This window comes from Mus musculus, chromosome 11 (assembly GCF_000001635.26).
Source record: "Mus musculus strain C57BL/6J chromosome 11, GRCm38.p6 C57BL/6J".
Classification (NCBI taxonomy): Eukaryota; Metazoa; Chordata; class Mammalia; order Rodentia; family Muridae; genus Mus; species Mus musculus.
Window position 1 is genome coordinate 24443205 of NC_000077.6, and position 18990 is coordinate 24462194.

Below are 18990 nucleotides of genomic sequence, written 5' to 3' on the forward strand. Positions count from 1 at the left end.
TTTAATTCTCCAGTAGGTGCTGGGTATAACCAAGGGACCTGTGAAGTAGAAAGATGTGGCTTTGTGGGAGACCCAGTTGTGTCATGTGATGTTTTTCTGGAAACTGTTTTATGAGAGAATTCTTTGTTGAAGCAAACATGTGAGAGGAGTTTTTGCTGATCTTTAACGTGTTGTTTTTCTGAAAGCTGCCTGGTGAAAGGGCATGCAATGCTTTGCTCCAGTGTATGCTTGAGAGAACACGGGATGTTTGGAAAGAGTGTAAGTAAAACTTAGCAGACAGTGGATGATGCTCTGATACTGGTTCGCCTTGCTGGTCTCCACTGGGCTTCGATGACACTGGGCTTCACTGATGATGCTCTGGCATTGGCTCCCCTTGATTTCTACTTTAATCTTTGCTTGTCATAACTCTGGAAAGAATTGCACCAAAGAACTTCTGATGGTGTTCTGGATGCTTCTTGCTGCTTTGGTGGACTCTTGCTGATTGGCAAAGCCTTGTGGTTACTTTTGGATCAAGCAGCTGCTGCTAATTCATGTTTGATGTTTTACTAGTGGACTGTTCTACAGACAACAAAAATTGGAATCGCCTCAAAGAACTACTTCTAAACAGGTCCACAGCCTTCTTCCTCCCCTACCTTTGGTCAGTGGACTACAAATGAGGTTGAAACTTTTAAGAACTCTTATTAAAGTGGATTTTGAAAAATATAAGCCTACAAATCTATCACACAGATATTGGCCACAGGAAGACTAGCTATAATTTCCAGAAATAGGATCGGCTCCAATACTTCCTTCATTTGTCTTTCTCAGTTTTGTGACTCAGTTTCTCTGTGAATGTCCATGGAAGATGACTGCACAACCTGTGTAAGTCTGGGCATACCTGGCCATAATATTAACTCTGTGGAATTAATGAAGTGGCTACCAACTCATTCTGTTATTCAGATCGAAAGGCCTTTGAATCTGTCTTTCATAGTTACTGTAATACTTACCAGTCTACCTTGATTTATACTATTTTTCTACTGTTTCTCCACTCCCTCCTCTTTTGTCAGTTATTTGTGTGTGTGTGTGTTTTCATCCCCTTTCTTCTTTTTGATGAAGTGTCCCATATAATCCAGCTGGCCTCAAACTTGCCTTGTAGCCAAAGACAAGCTTAAGCTTTAGATCCTTGTCCTTTTATAACTCATGGTTTTGTGTGTGTGTGTGTGGGGGGGAATTGAATCCAAGGTTCATGCATCCTAGGCAAGCCCTCTACCCACTGAGCTGCATCTCTCTCAAGCTCCTCTCCTACTGTACTTTGACAGTTGTAAATGCCTCCTGTTTTGATTACTTCCAACATTTCAAAGAGAGATAGTTGATTTACTAGCATCTAATGTAGTAGTTCTCAACCTATGGGCCACAACCCCCTGAAGGGGGAGTCAAAAAATCCTTTCACATGTCGGATATCCTGCATATCAGATATTTACATTAAGATTCATAATAGTAGCAAAAATTACAGTTATGAAGTATCAATGAAATAATTTTATGGTTGGGAGTCACCACAAATGAGGAACTGTATTAAAGGGTTACAGCATTAGGAAGGTTGAGAACCACTGGTAAAGTTAAACAATATTCTTATATTTTTTATGGATCTTACTGTCTTTAGATTACTTTAGTTATAATACTTTGTCAATGAATACATTATTTTTTATCTGTGTCCTAACTCTTGTCTGCTTTTAAAAATCTTTATAACACAATTATTACAGCTTTTTCTGAGTCAATATTTATTCACATTTATTCTCATATTTACAATAATTATACTTAGTTTCAAGTGTTTGTAACAAAATGAATACAAAGTTAATTTAAGCATCCAGCCTAAAAGCTGGATGAAAATTAAGAATAATTTAAAATGAATAAAATAAGAAAATTTAAAAGAATAATTTAAATATGAAAATTAAGAATAATTTAAAAAGAACAGAAAGAAGAAAAGTATGTATATATAACACAGTTATATCATATTTATAATCATGTGTTGCATTTACACATACTGCATTGGGTTTGTGAACAGGAATTGGCTTTAGTCAACTGTGTAACCTGACTTGACATTCTGCATAAGACTATGGTCCTTCTGTTTGGTGCTGGAGTGGTCAGAAAAAGATGGGTTCAAGGCAAGAGTAAGCAAGAACAGGCTAAAATCTTGTGAAATGGGCTGAAATCAAAGTTATTTCCTGTTGCTCTGACTCTGCACTGTGACTATTTTTCAGAGACTAAGAGAGTTACTTGTGAGTCTAAACATGCATCCGTACCCAGGATTCAGAGGCGCTGAAGCTGGCTAAGAAATGAGCAGTTGCAAGTCTCTGCACTGTATCCTTCATGTGTGTCAATTACTGCCTATGGTGTCCTCGGACACCTAAGAATCCCAGCATTCAGAGGCAAAGGCAGGAAGGAGTTCGGGACTAAGTTTGAAGGCAGCTGGCATGCTTAGTTGGTTCTATGCTAGTGAGGCTCCAAGATAAACAAACATGCAAATACCCTACCGACTTGTCCCTAATCTCCCAAGATATTCATTGATACTTAACTTACCAGGTGCACCCAGAAAAGGGATTTCTGATAGAATTTGTAAGATGAAGTATATTCTAGCCCAAATGGCATAAGTCACCATAATTCTTTTGCATCATAAATTATTAATCTAAAATTATTCACCTTCTGTTTGAAATGTGTCTGGTATGGCCTCTGTTGGTAAATGTTTTTGCTAGTTCCTGGCTTCTAGTTCATGTATTTATTATCCCCTGACATTAGAAAGCTACTTTCTTGGTCATATAATCTAGATTAGCATGGTTATTCTTCTCTTCACACCAAGAAACTTTCCCCACTGATTCAGGATATCATTGCTGCTGGGCATCCAGCTGCCCGTCTAAAAGGTTGTTTCTTTGAAAGCATGTTTTTTGTTTAGTCTGTTGTAAAGCTCTGCTCATTGTCTTTGGTGTAGAATATTTTCATAAGCAATCTCAGTATGTACCTCTTTTTATTTTTTGAGCCTAGGCTATGGTTTCTGTTTGTTGCTTTGTGTCTGGTTTGTTATTATTAGTGTACTCTCTTATTCAATATTTTCACACTTGATCTCGACTGTATCACCTTTTCATTCCTCCCAGGCCTCTAGCTGCTGTGTAGGACAGCTAGAAACAGGTTTCCCTTCTCTTTTTTGTCACTAAAAGACGATCTGATCTCACTGTGATGAGAGGCTAGGGCCTTTGAAATTCTTTGAAATTTGTTAAGGCTTGATTTAAGACTGTGGATTTGAAAAATGTCTGAAGTGAAGTTGTTTTCAACTCATTTCATGTACTGACTTAGGTTTGTTGTCCAGAATTGCGATTTGTGAAAATTGCAAGCAATAGTGACAACATTTTTATTGTCTTCTACATCGACCTCAATGTCTGCTAACCTGGTTTTTCACTCCCAGTGTAGCCACCCATAAACATGTGCTTGAGGGTCTTAAGCTGTTCTGGGGGAAGAGAGAGAGAGAGAGAAGGAGAGAGAGAGAGAGAGAGAGAGAGAGAGAGAGAGAGAGAGAGACAGACAGAGAGAGAGACAGAGAGAGAGACAGAGAGAGACAGAGAGAGAGACAGAGAGAGAGACAGAGAGAGAGAGAGACAGAGAGAGACAGAGAGAGACAGAGAGACAGAGAGCGAGCTTGATCCAACATGGAATGTAACTTGAGCAAGCTTGAGGCTTTCCCTCAAACATACATTACTTATATAGCATATCTCTGCTTACAAGTAAACTATTATATCAGTAATTTAATTGATTCAATTTTAAGAGGTATCAAAAGGTTGGTATTAATTTTTATTGATGCTAGGTGTTTATTTCTTCCACTGTTATTTTTTACCCATAGGCCAGAATGTACAGCAGAATAATTAGAAGGGATTTTTAACGCCTACCTTCTCAGTTCTATAATCTACTGTATAATTTTATGCAGACAATGAGTAACTTAGTCTCTGTGATAGAATACATGGGATGATTTGACCAGGTGGGTCTAGTAAGGAACTCTATAAGGAGGAGACCAAAGGATTATAGTTGCTACTCCAAAGGGTTGAGGCTTAACCTTAGGATTGTGATATTCTTGGGTCTGAGGGGCGCCAGGGTCATAAAGCAGCTGGTTAAACATCTGAGGTACCCCTATGCCTCCACCAGGTAGTAAGAGGCTACTAGGACCCAGGGCACCTCTTTGTCTCAGAATAGCATTGAAATGTGTCTGGTCTACTATCTGTAGATCATCCTCTCATATGAGGGAGAGATGGAAGAGAGAGGAGGGGATGAGAGAAGGAGAGAAAGAGGGAGGGAGTGAGGGGAGATGCACTGCCATGCATGGCCCAGCAGCGTTCATTTGGGAATCTGGTAGAAAGAGAGAGGGTTGAGGATACCTGGCTATGGAAATGTTGGCCTGCGAGATAGACTGAGTTTGTAAAGTGTTTGTGTAGTAGCATGTACATGAGCTCTTCCTTAATCCCAGGCACTCTTCCCTCAGCCTCAGTTTATTGACGGGCTTTTAAGATGCATTTGTGCTAACTACCTCTCCCTCAGCTCAAGCATATGCTTATGTTTATCCTGTGCAGGATTTTTCTTGTTGTACTAAAACACTTTGGTTAACTGTGGTTACCCCCCCCCCACCCCCCATTGCTTTTTTTCTTTTTGGAATAAACTATAAGCTTGGTATAGAATCAGGTTCACGTGGGAGGGGAGAACCCCTTTTTATTTGAGTACTTTGAAGAATTCACAGCAGCTTAGCCAAGATACCCATTTCCTCCCAAACTCACATGATTATGCTAATTCAGAAGAAACGTGTTGATGCACTATTAAAAAGCATGATCTGTTTTCAGCTTCTGGGTAGAGAGGAGAGCAGCAGCCTTTAGTGACCGTGTCAGTTGTGCCTGTATTATTATGTGCAGATGTGCCAGCTGCCAGTAGGCATTTTCTCTCTGATAGCGCTAACCACTTAACCGCGGGTCAGCAAGGTGCAGCTCTCAGCCAATAGATCTAATTGCAATCCTTCTCTGTTCCCTGTGATTGCAGGTTTCTCTGGCTCTATAAACAAATAGTAATCAACTAAACCTGTTACCTCTGAGTAGCGATGTCACGATATGAAATATTAACTGTTCAAAATACAGTAATGATGGTTTAAAACTGTATTTGTTTCTTGAAAATAAAGAAAAAAATTGTAAAAAGAGAAAATCAGAGACTGAAGAATTGGAATTCTGAAGGGCCCCTCTGGCTCTTTTCCCTCTCCGTAAAAGCATTGCATGTGTGCACGACGTGTTTTATGTGGTCAGACACAGCGTAAATATTGTGTGCATCTTTCGCTGGAGTAACAATGCATTAGCAGCATCACAAATAAGCCCTGCCTCAGCATCTACATTTTTATGACATTTTTATGTTAATGCAAGTCAAACTTATGTTTTGCGATGTATCTAATCCATCCCAAATTAATCCATTTGTATTCCTATAATCCAATCAGCTCCAGCCTCCATTGCTGAAAAGTTAGATGTAAAGTCTATGGGAGAAATATGGCAGTAAGTCTGGGTCCAGAGAAGCCTTGCTCTTTGAAGGTAATTTTTCTCTTTGGCACATGGAGGCAGTGTGGGTTTGATGGGCAGCCTTGAGTAGGGTGTAGGTGAGAGGCAGGGTTAGAAGAGTCTCCAGGGCTGAAGTCACCAATGTAGATGACACACTGTCTTTGCACCTTTGCTTCTGTTATTGATGCTATTTTGGTGATGCTTCTATTGACTTTAAGTGGTAATTTCTGTTAAAGTTCCTAATTTCAGAGCCAGGGTTTAATCTGGTCTGCTGGATGCTATGGTGAGCTTTTCTTGGGCATTGCTATGCAGAACATATAGATATATGCTATGCATACTTAAAATTCACTGTGTATGATGATTTTATATTCCAGAACTTGAATCCAGGTTTTATACATTCTATTCTGCTCAAATCAGTTCACTAAGAATGAAGCACACACTGGGCCTTGTGGGGGGAAATTCTGGGCTTCATAGAATGTGCTTTTCTGTTATCCTGAAACTGAACAAGGTATACATAGTTCCTCTAAAAAACTGAAAAGATGATGTTTGGTGCAGTAGGAAAAACACTAAACTGCAGTTTTGAGTTGAGATTCAATGGCATAGACAGAAGCCCACAACCTTAAAATCAGAGAAAACATAAGTAAATGACAGACATACTATAGCTAAGCTATTAAATTCAAAATCCCAGTGAGAACTACGAGATTCATACTGATTTCAAAATTGATTACAAACTTTATCACGACACAGATCAATGGTACAGAAGAGCGTTGGTAAAGATGTAAACTACAGCCAACCAGAAAGACAGATGCTTTTATTAAGTTCTTCTGGGAAGGACGGATATTAACATACAGAAGAAATAAAGCTGTTCCTAACTAATACTGTATACAAAAATGAATGAAACTGTATTCATGCCCTAAAACTATAAAACATTTAGAAGAAAGTATAGAGTTAAGAAGTTAATTATACTAGATTTGGCAATGAGATCTTGAATATGATATTAGCACATAGACAAAAAGTAAAAATTATACCTTATAAAATTTTAAAACTGTAAATGAAATGCTGTCAATAGGGCAACCCATAAAATGAGGGAAAAATTTATATCTGATAAGCAGTTAATATACATAGAAGTATCTATATAATCCATAGTACACAGAGAGTCCTAAAATACAACAACAAAATTAAAGAATGTGGTAAGAAATTGAATAGATATTTCTTCAAAAATGATATCTAAATTCTCAATGGAACATGGAATGATGATCAATATTTTCGGTAAAATGTGAGCCAGAATTATAATGAGGTACTTATATCCATTAGCACGGTTCCTGTAAGCAAGCAAGTGCTCATGTGTGTGTGTGTGTGTGTATGTGTGTGCACAAATGTGCCCTCACCCCCACACACAAAGAAAACAAGTACTAGTAAGGGTGTGAAAAAATTCAGCCTTTATGAATTGTTGATAGAGAGGTAAAAAGATACAGCTGTTATGAGGAATGTATGGCAGTTTCTCCCCAAATTCAAAACATACAGCATACAGCAATTCCACTTCTGTGTAAATATCCAAAAGAACTAAAAGCAGAATCTAGAGATATATTCGCACCCATATCCATAGCAACGTTAATCACAAAAGTACACCATGAAAACAACTCCAGTGTCCATTGAATAGTGAATGGGTAAGAAAACGTGGTACATGTGTGCATAGAATAAAGAATTCCTAATACCTGTTAATTTAAAATTTATTTTTAATTTTATGTGTTTAGATGTTTTGTGGACATGTGTGTCTATGTGTAATATAGGTGCCTCGTGCCATGAAGGCTTGGAGAGGGAGTCAGATCTCCTAGGACCTCTGGGAGAGCAGCCAGTGCTCTTAACCAAGCTGTGGCTCCAGCCTCTTTATTACTGAAATGTGAAGAAGAAAGTTCTGATATGTGCTACAATATGAACAAACATAAGGACATTGTGCTAAGTAAAATAAACCAGTCGTAAAAAGAAAAATTACTATATGATGCTATTTACATGAGATTCTAGGATAGTCAAAACGAAGACAGAGAAAGCAGCAGGTTGTTTGCCAGGGGTTCAGGAAAAGAAAGAAAGCGCCATCGTTTGATAGGTAGAGTGTTTTAGCTTTACAATATGGAAAGAGTTCTGGAAATGAATGGTGGTGAGGTTTTTTACAAAAATGCAATTGTAATTAGTGCTACTGAGAGGCTACAAGTGGGTATAATAGGAAATTTTGTCTTAGATATATTCTATTATAGTAAAAATATCAGGAGAGAAAAAGCCCATGTTTTTAATGGAAATGCTATACAGTACAATCAATATGCTTGCTAACTTAGGTGCAAATCTCCATTCTACCATATCACTAGCAACTCGGGAAGTCACTCCTCCAGGCCTTGGTTTTCTTGTCTGTTATAGTAAATTGTGACCTAACTCAAGAAGTTGGCAAGCAGTGTTCAATAGGATAGAGGCAAACATGGCAGGAAATGACAGGCTCGGGAAGAGCTGACTCAGTGTCCCCTCTTGGCATTTGTTTTTCTCTGCATTGTCCAGTTAAGGACTATGAAGATTCATACTGCTAAGTGTTCAACGTTTATGAATGAAGAGACTGTCAGGCTGAGTTCCAGAAAGGCCAAATGTTCTGCTTGTAACACAGCTACACGGGGGACAGAACTACGTGACTCATGGTCTCCAGCTTCCCAGGTCAGTTGCTGGCTTCTCTGCAGAGGACTGTGAAAAATTCGACCAAAGGCTCTGCCTTTGCTGTGGCCCTAACATTTGGTTGTAGATACTCTTTAGCTTATTAGCTCTTGAGACAAAAGCACATGTGCCCCTGCAGCCTGTGGTGATGAACTTCGGGACCGCAGGTAGCAGATTTGAGCTCTTCCCTCTAAATCTCCCTAGCATAAGCCCTGCTGCCCCAATCCATGGTGATCCAGGGATGTCATATACATTTACCTGGGGTTGGCTGGGACACAGCCAGAAGTTTCCAGGAAACAAAGGCTATAATTCATCTTTCATTTTAACTCATATTTTATTTTCCCTGAGCTGGTTCAGTCTGACTCCAAATATGTGGCCACTGTTTGGTTCACCACTTTCTGGTGGGCAAGGACAGGAAAGAGGTTTTAATTAGGACTGGAAACCAAAGGTTAGGAATTATTTTTGTCTTTCGTTTTATTAATTTGGGTCCCAGTATAGATGGCCTCCTCTTAATGTGCTATTCTTTGTCTCTCTATGGCAGTCCCTGCCTTGTTCACCCCTTGCCTCTCAGGTTATGAGGTTTCTTTGACTGTGAGGAATTTATGGGAAAGACGACCTGACAACTATACCCATAGAGTGAGACTTCCTTCCTTCAGCTCTCTGGCACGATAAAAGACAGGATTTCTCTGTCGGTTTGTATTTAACTCAAGTGGGTCTACCTGGGTTATATTTAGAGGGTCACTGTCAGCTATTTTTATGAGAGGAGAGAAAATGGTGGTGGTGGTGGTGGTGGTGGTGGTGGCAGCAGTGGTGATTTTTTTTTTTTTTTTGTATGTGTAGGTGGGGGTGGGTTGAAGGGATGGAATTGGCTCGGAAATCTGCAATGGGCTTGCTTCTCCTTTAACAATGATGCTGGGTAATTAGCAGAATGAGCACAGGGTTTTATCCATATTCATGCGCCCTTTCCCACAAACATAAACAATCCAGTCTCTATTATTTCCTTGCCTGTGCCGCTCCCGCCCCCTCCCTGCCACCTGCAGAGCCCTGTGCTACTCCTTTACTTCATTCTGGCTCTGGTTGGGGGTGGGGGAGCCTCCCCTGGCTGGGCACCAGTGGGGCCGCCGTGGAGAGCAGGAGGGATTCCTCAGCAAGGCAGCATCTGTGACCAGCTGGAAATCTCAACAAACTACATTCTCAGTTCTGATTCCATGATCTGAGAGGACCGTGAGGAGTGAGTAGGTAAGTAAGTTATGTAACTGTTCCTGTGTAACAAAGGAGAAAATGAAGCAAACGGGTTGGGCAGTTGATTGCTTTGCTCTTCCAGGCTCAATCCCTGAGGTGATTGGTCTGGTCCTTTGCCCTAATAGATCGAGTTCAGAGGGCCTTCCCCTGGTATTCCTTGCCGTCTAGTACCTAGAAGCCAATGGTGCTTTCCTAGGAGAAAGGAAGAGGTTAGGGTTTGGTGACTATCGTGTGATGTTAGTAATTCTTTGTCTTTCTGTGGCCATATTGTTGTTGGAGGCTGTGGTGGTTTAGATATGCTTGGCCCATGGACCTTGGCATTATTGGGGGATATGGTCTTGTTGGAATAGGTGTGGCCTGTTGGAGGAAGTGTGTCACTATGTAGGTAGACTTTTAGGTCTCCTAGTACTCAAGCTCTGCCCAGTGTGGAAGAGAACCTCCTCCTGACTGCCTTTGGATCAAGATATTAAACTCTCAGCATCTTCTCCAGCACCATATTTGCCTGGACACTGTCATGCTTCTCACTATGAAGATAATGAACTGAACTTCTAAAACTGTAAGCCAGCCCCAGTTGAATGTTGTCTTTTATAAGAGTTGCTGTGGTCATGGCGTCTCTTCACAGCAATTAAACCCAAACTAAGACACTACCACCATATTCAGACCCAGGAGTGCTAATAGAGCCTCCTCTGTCTCTGTGAAAAGTCCTTTCTGTGTTTATCCTTATTCTACTAAATTCTTAGAGAGACCAACTGTTGCCTATTGAGACTTCAGTTGCTATGAATAACTTGTCAGTGGTTACATAGCTAGATGGTAGAGCCCAACACTCCTCCACACTCACTTGGGTTACTCCTATTGGGTGATGGTGCCCTCCTTTTTAATCCCTTCCCAACTAATAAGCGATCTGGATTCTTTCCATATGCTCCAATTCTTATGAACATGTTTTCAAGTTAATGGACTGAATTTTCTTTGTGGAGGCAAGACCTCAAGAATGTGTCCAAAGTGTGAAAGGCACAGTGTTTGTTTCATTCCAAACATGTCTGTTCTGCCATGGAAGAAATGCCTGAACATAATATTAGGAGATGTGATGAAGTCACTATGTGAGGTTGCAGACAATATTCTTCTAACTCACTTTCAATCCAAGTCTTCCCTTAACCAGGATTTGCTTGCCCTCCCTGAAGTCATTGATTGGGAGGTGGAAGCAGCAGGTTTTCTCTTTTCCCAAAAAAGCAAACCACCGAAACTCTGTACTCACGATATAACAACTGGAGGTCAATCTCAGAAACATTTGTTTACTCCATAGTCCCTACACTGTCTTTCTCTTACCTGGTGCATGGATGGAGACAAGCATACCACATGCTTCCAGGTGTCTCCAGGGTGAAACGTGTCTGTCTGTCTTTCTCTCTTCTAAAGGAGTTTACTGCAGACCGTGCACATTATGTAATTGGTAAATAATTACTGCATGCTTTTTGTGAATCCAAGACATGGTAGGTTATACAAGGGCTATTGAATGAACATAAGCATAGTGTTTGTCTTCAGAAAACTTCCACACTTATTAGGGAAACTATAAAGACAGAAAAACATTTTCTGTGCAAGTGTCAAAATGAAGCATTGCTGATTCTCACGAACAGCTATGGCGTGAGAGCGATCTTCATGACAGTGCAGGGAAAGCCTCATGAAAGGCTTCTGGAAGCAAGAACACTGGTGACTGAATTTGACATGATCACCGTTTTCTCTTCTTTGAAGCTCAAAGCTACTTTTTGAGAAAGAACACAAGGATTGGATTTGATCTTCACAGCTAGGGTGAAATCTTCTCTCCAAAGCTGCCATTTCCCACCCTTTGGCTTAGAGAATCTTCCCTTCTGTCCTATATAATACAGCAAAGTGTGAATGGGGACAGGGAACCTTTGCTGGTGGGGGAAGTATTTCTACAGAAAGCCGTTTATACAGACACTTGGTTACTGACTTGATTCTTCCCTAACACCCCAAAGGGAGAGAGGAGCTTGAAAAAAAAAATCACTAAGAAGCCCTTAACCTTGTAACATACAGTTTTTGCTAAAAATATATATTAATAATATATTATTGAGCGAGCATAGATGAAGAAGGCTGGGGAGGGAGGAAGCAATAAGAGGGTGAGTGAGGTCGGTGCTCTTTGCCCGCAGACTCTACAATCAATAAGATCTGGTCAATAACTGCTTTATTACTGCACTACCACCCGGAGCAAAATCATTTTTAAATTAAGAATATATTTTGCAAAACTGAATTAACAATATTGAATATTTTGCTCTTTGATATGGCTAGCCTACAAAATCAAATTATTAAGTACAAAAAATGCTTACTGGCTGAAGTTTTTCTTTCTTTCTTCTTCCTCCTCACTTTCTCACCATTGCTCCCTCTTTTCCTCTTGGTTGTCCTCAACTCCACTCCTCCGCCCTCACTCCCAGCCCCCCACCTTACAGCTTAGGAAGGAAACAACAGCAGATTTTTAAGATCTCCGGCACAAATGTGGATGTAAATTAGCATTGAATCCAGCACATGGAAATTAGCGAAGGAAGACACATTTGTTGGAGTCCAAGAAAACTTCATTTCCTCTGAGAGGGAGGACTAAGGAGGGAAAAGTGGGGTAAGACTGAAAATGAAACCATCAACCTCAGGACTTTGGTGTAATCGTTGGCAAGTAATGAAATCTCAGCATTGCTCCTTCTTACTAACTCTCTTCTGTTCTTTCTTCCTTTTCTACAGATGAAGGGGACAGAGAAGAGTTTTAATGATTCATGTAGTATATCTTTGAAGCTTCCATAGTGTTAGATTCACTGCCCTCAAAAAAACAAAATAAAACAAAACATTCCCAAAGCAAGCAAGCAAGCAAGCAAGCAAGCAACCAACCAACCAACCAACCAACCAACCAACCAAAAACAAACAAACAAACAAACAACCCCCTAAACTCAAACAACAACAATAACCAAAACACCAAATGAACTATGATACATAGTTCTGCTATGCAAATAAGTGTGTTATGAAGGCCAGTATTTATCACAGGCCTGAGAAGTGCTACACAGTATTATTAGAACTGACCAACCAGTGTCTTTCTTTGTAGAAACAAGTGGTTCACATTTCCAAACATTATGACAAGATTCACCCACCCCTGGCAACTTGGGCCTCTTAATACTGTTGGCCATTACCATATCTGAACCTCCTACATATATCATATATGTGGCTGAAGTTGTCTTATATAAAATATTAACAAGTAACAAATAAAAATAATCACTGCTCAATATTACTTTTGGAACAAAAGTTTGTTGTTGTTCTCCTTATGATTTAGTAAAACATGGTTAGTATATACAACAGTATGCTAACTTGTTATACGTATCAGATGACAGGTTTGTACTCCATGAAAGGGACATTTATTGAAAGTGTTTGTGTTTACTATTGCAAGAAAGAAGGGAAAAGAGAAGGAAGGAGCTTTATATTTTTCTATGTTATCAATATATGTAACTATATCTAACATCTATGTAACTATGTATTTATCTATTTATCTATCTGTTATTTATCTATTTATCTATCACTTATCTGTCATCTATATATCTGTCATCTATCTACCTACCTATCTATCATCTATCTATCTATCTATCTATCTATCTATCTATCTATCTATCTATCTATCTATCTATCTATCTATCTCCTACCTACCTACTTATCTACCTATCTACCATCTATGGAGAAAGCTGTTGAAGACAGTAAGGAATTAGCATTTATTTAGTGCTTTCTCTGTAATACATGTATCTTACCTAATTTTTTTTTCTGATGTCTTGAGAAGGTGGCAAGAGTTGTCTATGTTATTCAGGAACATAGATAATTTAAAGACTTTGTCAAGGATGATGCTCAGTGGTAAAAGTTGCCTGAAATGTATCTAATTCTAAAGCCTGTGCCCCTTCTAGCACTCCAGACTACTTTCTAATGTGCTGCATTTTCACGCCTATTGTCCAGCAAATGATTTTTGACCAAACATTAAATACTGAACTTATATGCTTATTAATTTTTTTATCTTATATACAGATTCTAAATTCTGTTGAGAAGTCCATACAAGGTGTAGCCTTTCTACTAGAAAAGTAGAGGTGCATAAAACCCTGAAAGAGTGGATATGCCTTGTAAAGCACAGTGAGGCTCTTCAGGTAAAGAACCCCAAGGATTTACTGTTATATTTGTTCTCTGTAACCAGGCCTATTGTAAAGAATGCCCAATTTTAGAATAAGGAAAGTAGATGAGAAATTGAATTGCAGTTGGCTCTGTGTTGTGTTGTCATGTTTGACTTGTGCTGAAGAGTTTGTGGTTGTGTCTCACAGTGGCTGGCGAAAGGCCTATGTGGATAAGACATTCACTGTGCCTCTCTACTGTTGAGGAAAAGGCTATCTACTTGAAGACTGCCTACCCTCAACTCAAAGTTCTTTCTTTGGCATCTTATATCTCTGAAAACACTGGAGATAAATTAATTTTGTTGTTGTTTAATAAGCACTGTTGAGCTCCTAGATGTATCCAGCATAGTTCTTTGCTCTGGACAAATAAAATGTTACAGTCTACTGTGAGCTTGCTACATTTTAGCACATTTTAGTTACCCTGTGGAGTTCCAAGATTGCATTATCATTGAGGAAAGGCTTTCCATGGAACACAATTAAAAATCAGTAAGATCTCCAGCCTGATATCTAGTCCCTGATCCAAGACCACCCTCAGAACCTGAATCTCACCTCATCCCTGGATCACTGTGAGAGCTCTGTGTCTGACATCATTGTTGTGCTTGATTCTGCATAATTTTTATTAGATATTTTCTTTATTTACATCTCAAATGTTATCCCATTTCCTAGTTTCCCCTCTGAAAATCGCCTTTTCTCTACTCCTTTTCCCTGCTCCCCAACATACCCACTCCTGCTTCCTGGCCCAGACATTCCCCTATACTGGGGCATAGAACTTTAACAGAACCAAGGGCCTCCCCTCCCATTGATGATCCACTAGGCCATCCTCTGCTACAATTATAGCTAGAGCCACAAGTTCCACCATGTGTTTTCTTTGATTGGTGATTTAGTTTCAGGGAGTTCTGAAGGTACTGGTTAGTTCACATTGATGTTCCTCCTATGGGGCTGCAAACCCCTTCAGCTTCTTGGGTACTTTCTCTAGCTCCTTCATTGGGGACCTTGTGCTCCATCTAATGGATGACTGTGAGCATTCACTTCTGTATTAGTCAGGCACTGGCAAAGACTCTCAGGAGACAGCTATACCAGGCTCCTGTCAGCAAAATCTTGTTGACATCTGCAATAGTGTCTGGATTAGGTGGGTCTTTATGGGATGAATCCGAAGGTAGCATAGCCTCTGGATGGTCATTCCTTCAGTCTCTGCTCCACACTTTGTCTCTGTAACTCCTTCCATGGGTATTTTGTTCCCCATTCTAAGGAGGAACCAAGTATCCACACTTTGGTCTTCCTTCTTCTTGAGTTTCATGTGTTTCACAAATTGTATCTTGGGTATTCCGAGCTTTTGGGCAAATATCCACTTATCAGTGAGTGCATATAATGTGTGTTCTTTTGTGATTGGGTTACCTTACTTAGTATGATATCCTCCAGATCCATCCATTTGTCTAAGAATTTCATGAATTCATTGTTTTTAATAGCTGAGTAGTACTCCATTGTGTAAATGTACCACATTTTCTGTATCTATTCTTTTGCTGAGGGACATCTGGGTTCTTTCCAGCATCTTGCTATTATAAATAAGGCTGCTATGGACATAGTGGAGCATGTGCACTTATTACAAGCTGGAACATCTTCTGGGTATATGCCAAGGAGTGGTATTGATGGATCTTCCAGTAGAACATTGTCCAATTTTCTGAGGAACTGCCAAACTGATTTCCAGAGTAGTTGTACCACCTTGCAATCCCACCATCTATGGAGGAATGTTCCTCTTTCTCCACATCCTTACTAGCATCTGCTGTCACCTGAGCTTTTGATCTTAGCCATACTGATTGGTATGAGGTGGAATTTCAGGGTTGTTTTGATTTGCATTTTCTTGATGATTAAGGATGTTGAACATTTTTTAAGGTGCTTCCCAGCCATTCGGTATTCCTCAGTTGAGAATTCTTGGTTTAGCTCTGAACCCCATTTTTAAATAGGATTATTTGGTTTTCTGGAGTGCAACTTCTTGAGTTCTTTATATATATTGGATATTGGACCCCTGTCAGATTTAGGATTGGTAAAGATCTTTCTCAATCTTTTGGTTGCAGTTTTGTCTTATTGACAGTGTCCTTTGCCTTACAGAAGCTTTACAATTTTATGAGGATTCATTTGTCTATTCTTGATCTTACAGCACAAGCCATTGCTATTCTGTTCAGGAATTTTTCACCTGTGCCCATATCTTCAAGGCTCTTCCCCAGTTTCTCCTCTATAAGCTTCAGTCTCTGGTTTTATGTGGAGTTCCTTGATCCACTTAGACTTGAGCTTTGTACAAGGAGATAAGAATGGATCAATTCGCATTCTTCTACACGCTAACCACAAGTTGAGCCAGCACCATTTGTTGAAAATGCTGTCTTCTTTCCACTGGATGGTTTTAGCTCCTTTGTCAAAGATCAAGTGACCATAGGTGTGTGGGTTCATTTCTGGGTCTTTAACTCTGTTCCATTTATCTCCCTGTCAGTCACTTGACTGGTACCATACAGTTTTTATCACAGTTGCTCTGTAGTACAGCTTGAGGTCAGGGATGGTGATTCCACCAGAGGTTCTTTTATTGTTGAGAATAGTTTTTGCTATCCTATGTTTTTTGTTATTTCCAGATGAATTTGCAAATTGCCCTTTCTAACTCAGTGAAGAATTGAGTTGGAATTTTGATGGGGATTTCATTGAATCTGTACATTGCTTTACGCATTTTTACTATATTAATCCTGCCAATCCATGAGCATGGGAAATCTTTTCATCTTCTGAGATCTTCTTTGATTTCTTTCTTCAGAGACTTGAAGTTTTTATCATACAGATCTTTCACTTCCTTAGAGTCACACCAAGGTATTTTATATTATTTGTCACTATTTTAAAGGGTGTTGTATTAGTCAGGGTTCTCTAGAGTCACAGAACTTATGGATAGTCTCTAGATAGTAAAGGAATTTATTGATGACTTACAGTCGGCAGCCCAATTCCCAACAATTGTTCAGTCGCAGCTGTGAATGGAAGTCCAAGGATCTAGCAGTTACTCAGTCTCACACGGCAAGCAGGCGAAGGAGCAAGAGCAAGAGCTAGACTCCCTTCTTCCAATGTCCTTATATTGTCTCCAGCAGAAGGTGTAGCCCAGATTAAAGGTGTGTTCCACCACACCTTTAATCCCAGATGAAAGGCGTAGCCCAGATTAAAAGGTGTGTTCCTTAAACTCGGAGATTCAATCTTCTGGAATCCATAGCCACTATGGCTCAAGATCTTCAAACCAAGATACAGATAAGGATCTTCAAGCCTCCAGATAAGGGTCACTGGTGAGCCTTCCAATTCTGGATTGTAGTTCATTCCAAATATAGTCAAGTTGACAACCAGGAATAGCCACTACAGGTGTTTTCCCCTAATTTCTTCACTGGGTATACTAGCCTGGCCTGGCATTTGACTCTCCTAGGGTCTGTATGACATCTGGCCAGGATCTTCTGGCTTTCATAATCTCTGGTGAGAAGTCTGGTGTAATTCTGATAGGTCTGCCTTTTTATGTTACTTGACTTTTTTCCATTACTGCTTTTAATATTCTTTTTTTTTTGGGGGGGGGGGTTGGTGCATTTGATGTTTTGAAAATTATGTGATGGAAGGAATTTCTTTTCTTTTCCAAACTATTTGGAGCTTCCTGTATGTTTATGAGCATCTCTTTCCTTAGGTTGGGGAAGTTTTCTTCTATAATTTTGTTGAAGATATTTACTGGCCCTTTAAGTTGGAAATCTTCCTTCTTGTCTATACCTATAATCCTTAGGTTTGGTCTTATTGTATCCTGGATTTGCTGGATGTTTTTTGTGTTAGGATCTTTTTGTGTTTTGAATTTTCTTTGATTGTTGTGTCAATGTTTTCTATGATATCTTCTGCACTTGAGATTCTCTCTTCCATCTCTTGTATTCTGTTTGTTATGCTTGCATCTATGGCTCCTGACTTCTTTCCTATGTTTTCCATTTCTAGAGTTGTCTCCCTTTGTGATTTCTTTATTGTTTCTACTTCCATTTTTAGATCCTGGATGGTTTTGTTTAATTCTTCCACGTGTTTGAATGTGTTCTCCTGTATTTCTTTAAGGGAGTTGTTTATGTCCTCTTATAGTCCTCCATCATCATCATGAGAAGTGACTTTAGATCCATATCTTGCTTTTCTGGTGTGATGGTGTATCCAGGACTTGCAATGGTGGGAGAGTTGGGTTTTGATGATGCCCAGTAACCTTGGTTTCTGTTACTTCTGTTTTTATGCTTGCCTCCCACCATCTGATTATCTCAAGTGCTCTCTTCCTTCGATCTATCTGCTTGGAGCCTTTCCCTCCTGTAATCCCAGTTGAGACAGTACTTCTCAGAGTCCAGCTTTCTTTGTGATCCTGTTCCTCTGGGGTCCTGTGATGCTGAGATTTCAGGTGTGTCAGAGTTCTTGGCTGTCAAGCTTCCTCTGAGACTCTGAGATCCTGGTGTGACCAAGCTCTTGGAATCCTGGGACCCTGGGATCCCGGGATCCTATGGTCCTTGGAGTGTTAGAGCTTCTGGAAATGTACCTCCTCTGGGCACTGTGGGGCTGTCTCCTGAATTTGAAACCAATGTAGACCAGCACCGACCGGAAGGAACCTGAGCCACTGGTTAGGCGTGGTTCCTGAGTCTGTGCTCCAGCTGGCTCCAAGTATCTCCGGTTTTGTTGGAACGGATGTTGTGTTCCACTCACCAATGATCTTAAGATCCTGAGCTTGCTAGGGCACCTTGAGGATAGAGAGTTCTCTGGGGACCGTGGGGCTGTCTGCCAAGTTTGGGCCCAAGGTGGCCCAGTGTTCTCCTCATATGTTTTTCATGCATTGACAATGTGACAGATCCTGTATATGGTATAAAAGACATAGGGGTTCCTGAGGATCTCCTAGGAGGAACTGACATTCTTCCTGGCAAGAAGACTACTTACTATACTGTTCCATTGAAGATATGATCAGATGACCAAATAGGCCATTTCATCACAGGCAAAAAGACAATGCATTGGTTTTTCCAGTCAGGAATATATTACTCTCTTTAAGTTGCTTCGGAACATGTTTAGAAAATCTTCAGGACAGGAGAATCCGTTGGTGTAGGTGCAGCCTCAGTTGGAATGGAAACTCCAGAACTGTAGTGGTTCTTGAGAAAAGCTGAGGTTTGGCACCAGATGGCAGAGGCAGTGTCCTTAAAAAGCCCATGTGTGAAGGTGTATCCTCAGCTTCAATGGAAAGTCAGGCATATCAGAGATGCCAGGTTAGAAGAGTGACCACTGAGGACAGCAGAAGAGCAAAAGAGACAAGTTGTGTGTGTTACAGATGG

The 18990-nt window shown here is 40.1% G+C and overlaps 1 long non-coding RNA gene across 1 annotated transcript; it reads left to right on the forward strand.

Annotated features, from left to right (window-relative positions):
* The first annotated feature begins 2234 nt into the window (after positions 1 to 2234).
* Positions 2235 to 8935, forward strand: Gm12068. The gene is made up of 4 exons (XR_003949536.1): positions 2235 to 2334; positions 5483 to 5573; positions 8085 to 8234; positions 8773 to 8935. It is a non-coding gene; the product is annotated as a predicted gene 12068 (long non-coding RNA).
* Positions 8936 to 18990: the final 10055 nt, after the last annotated feature.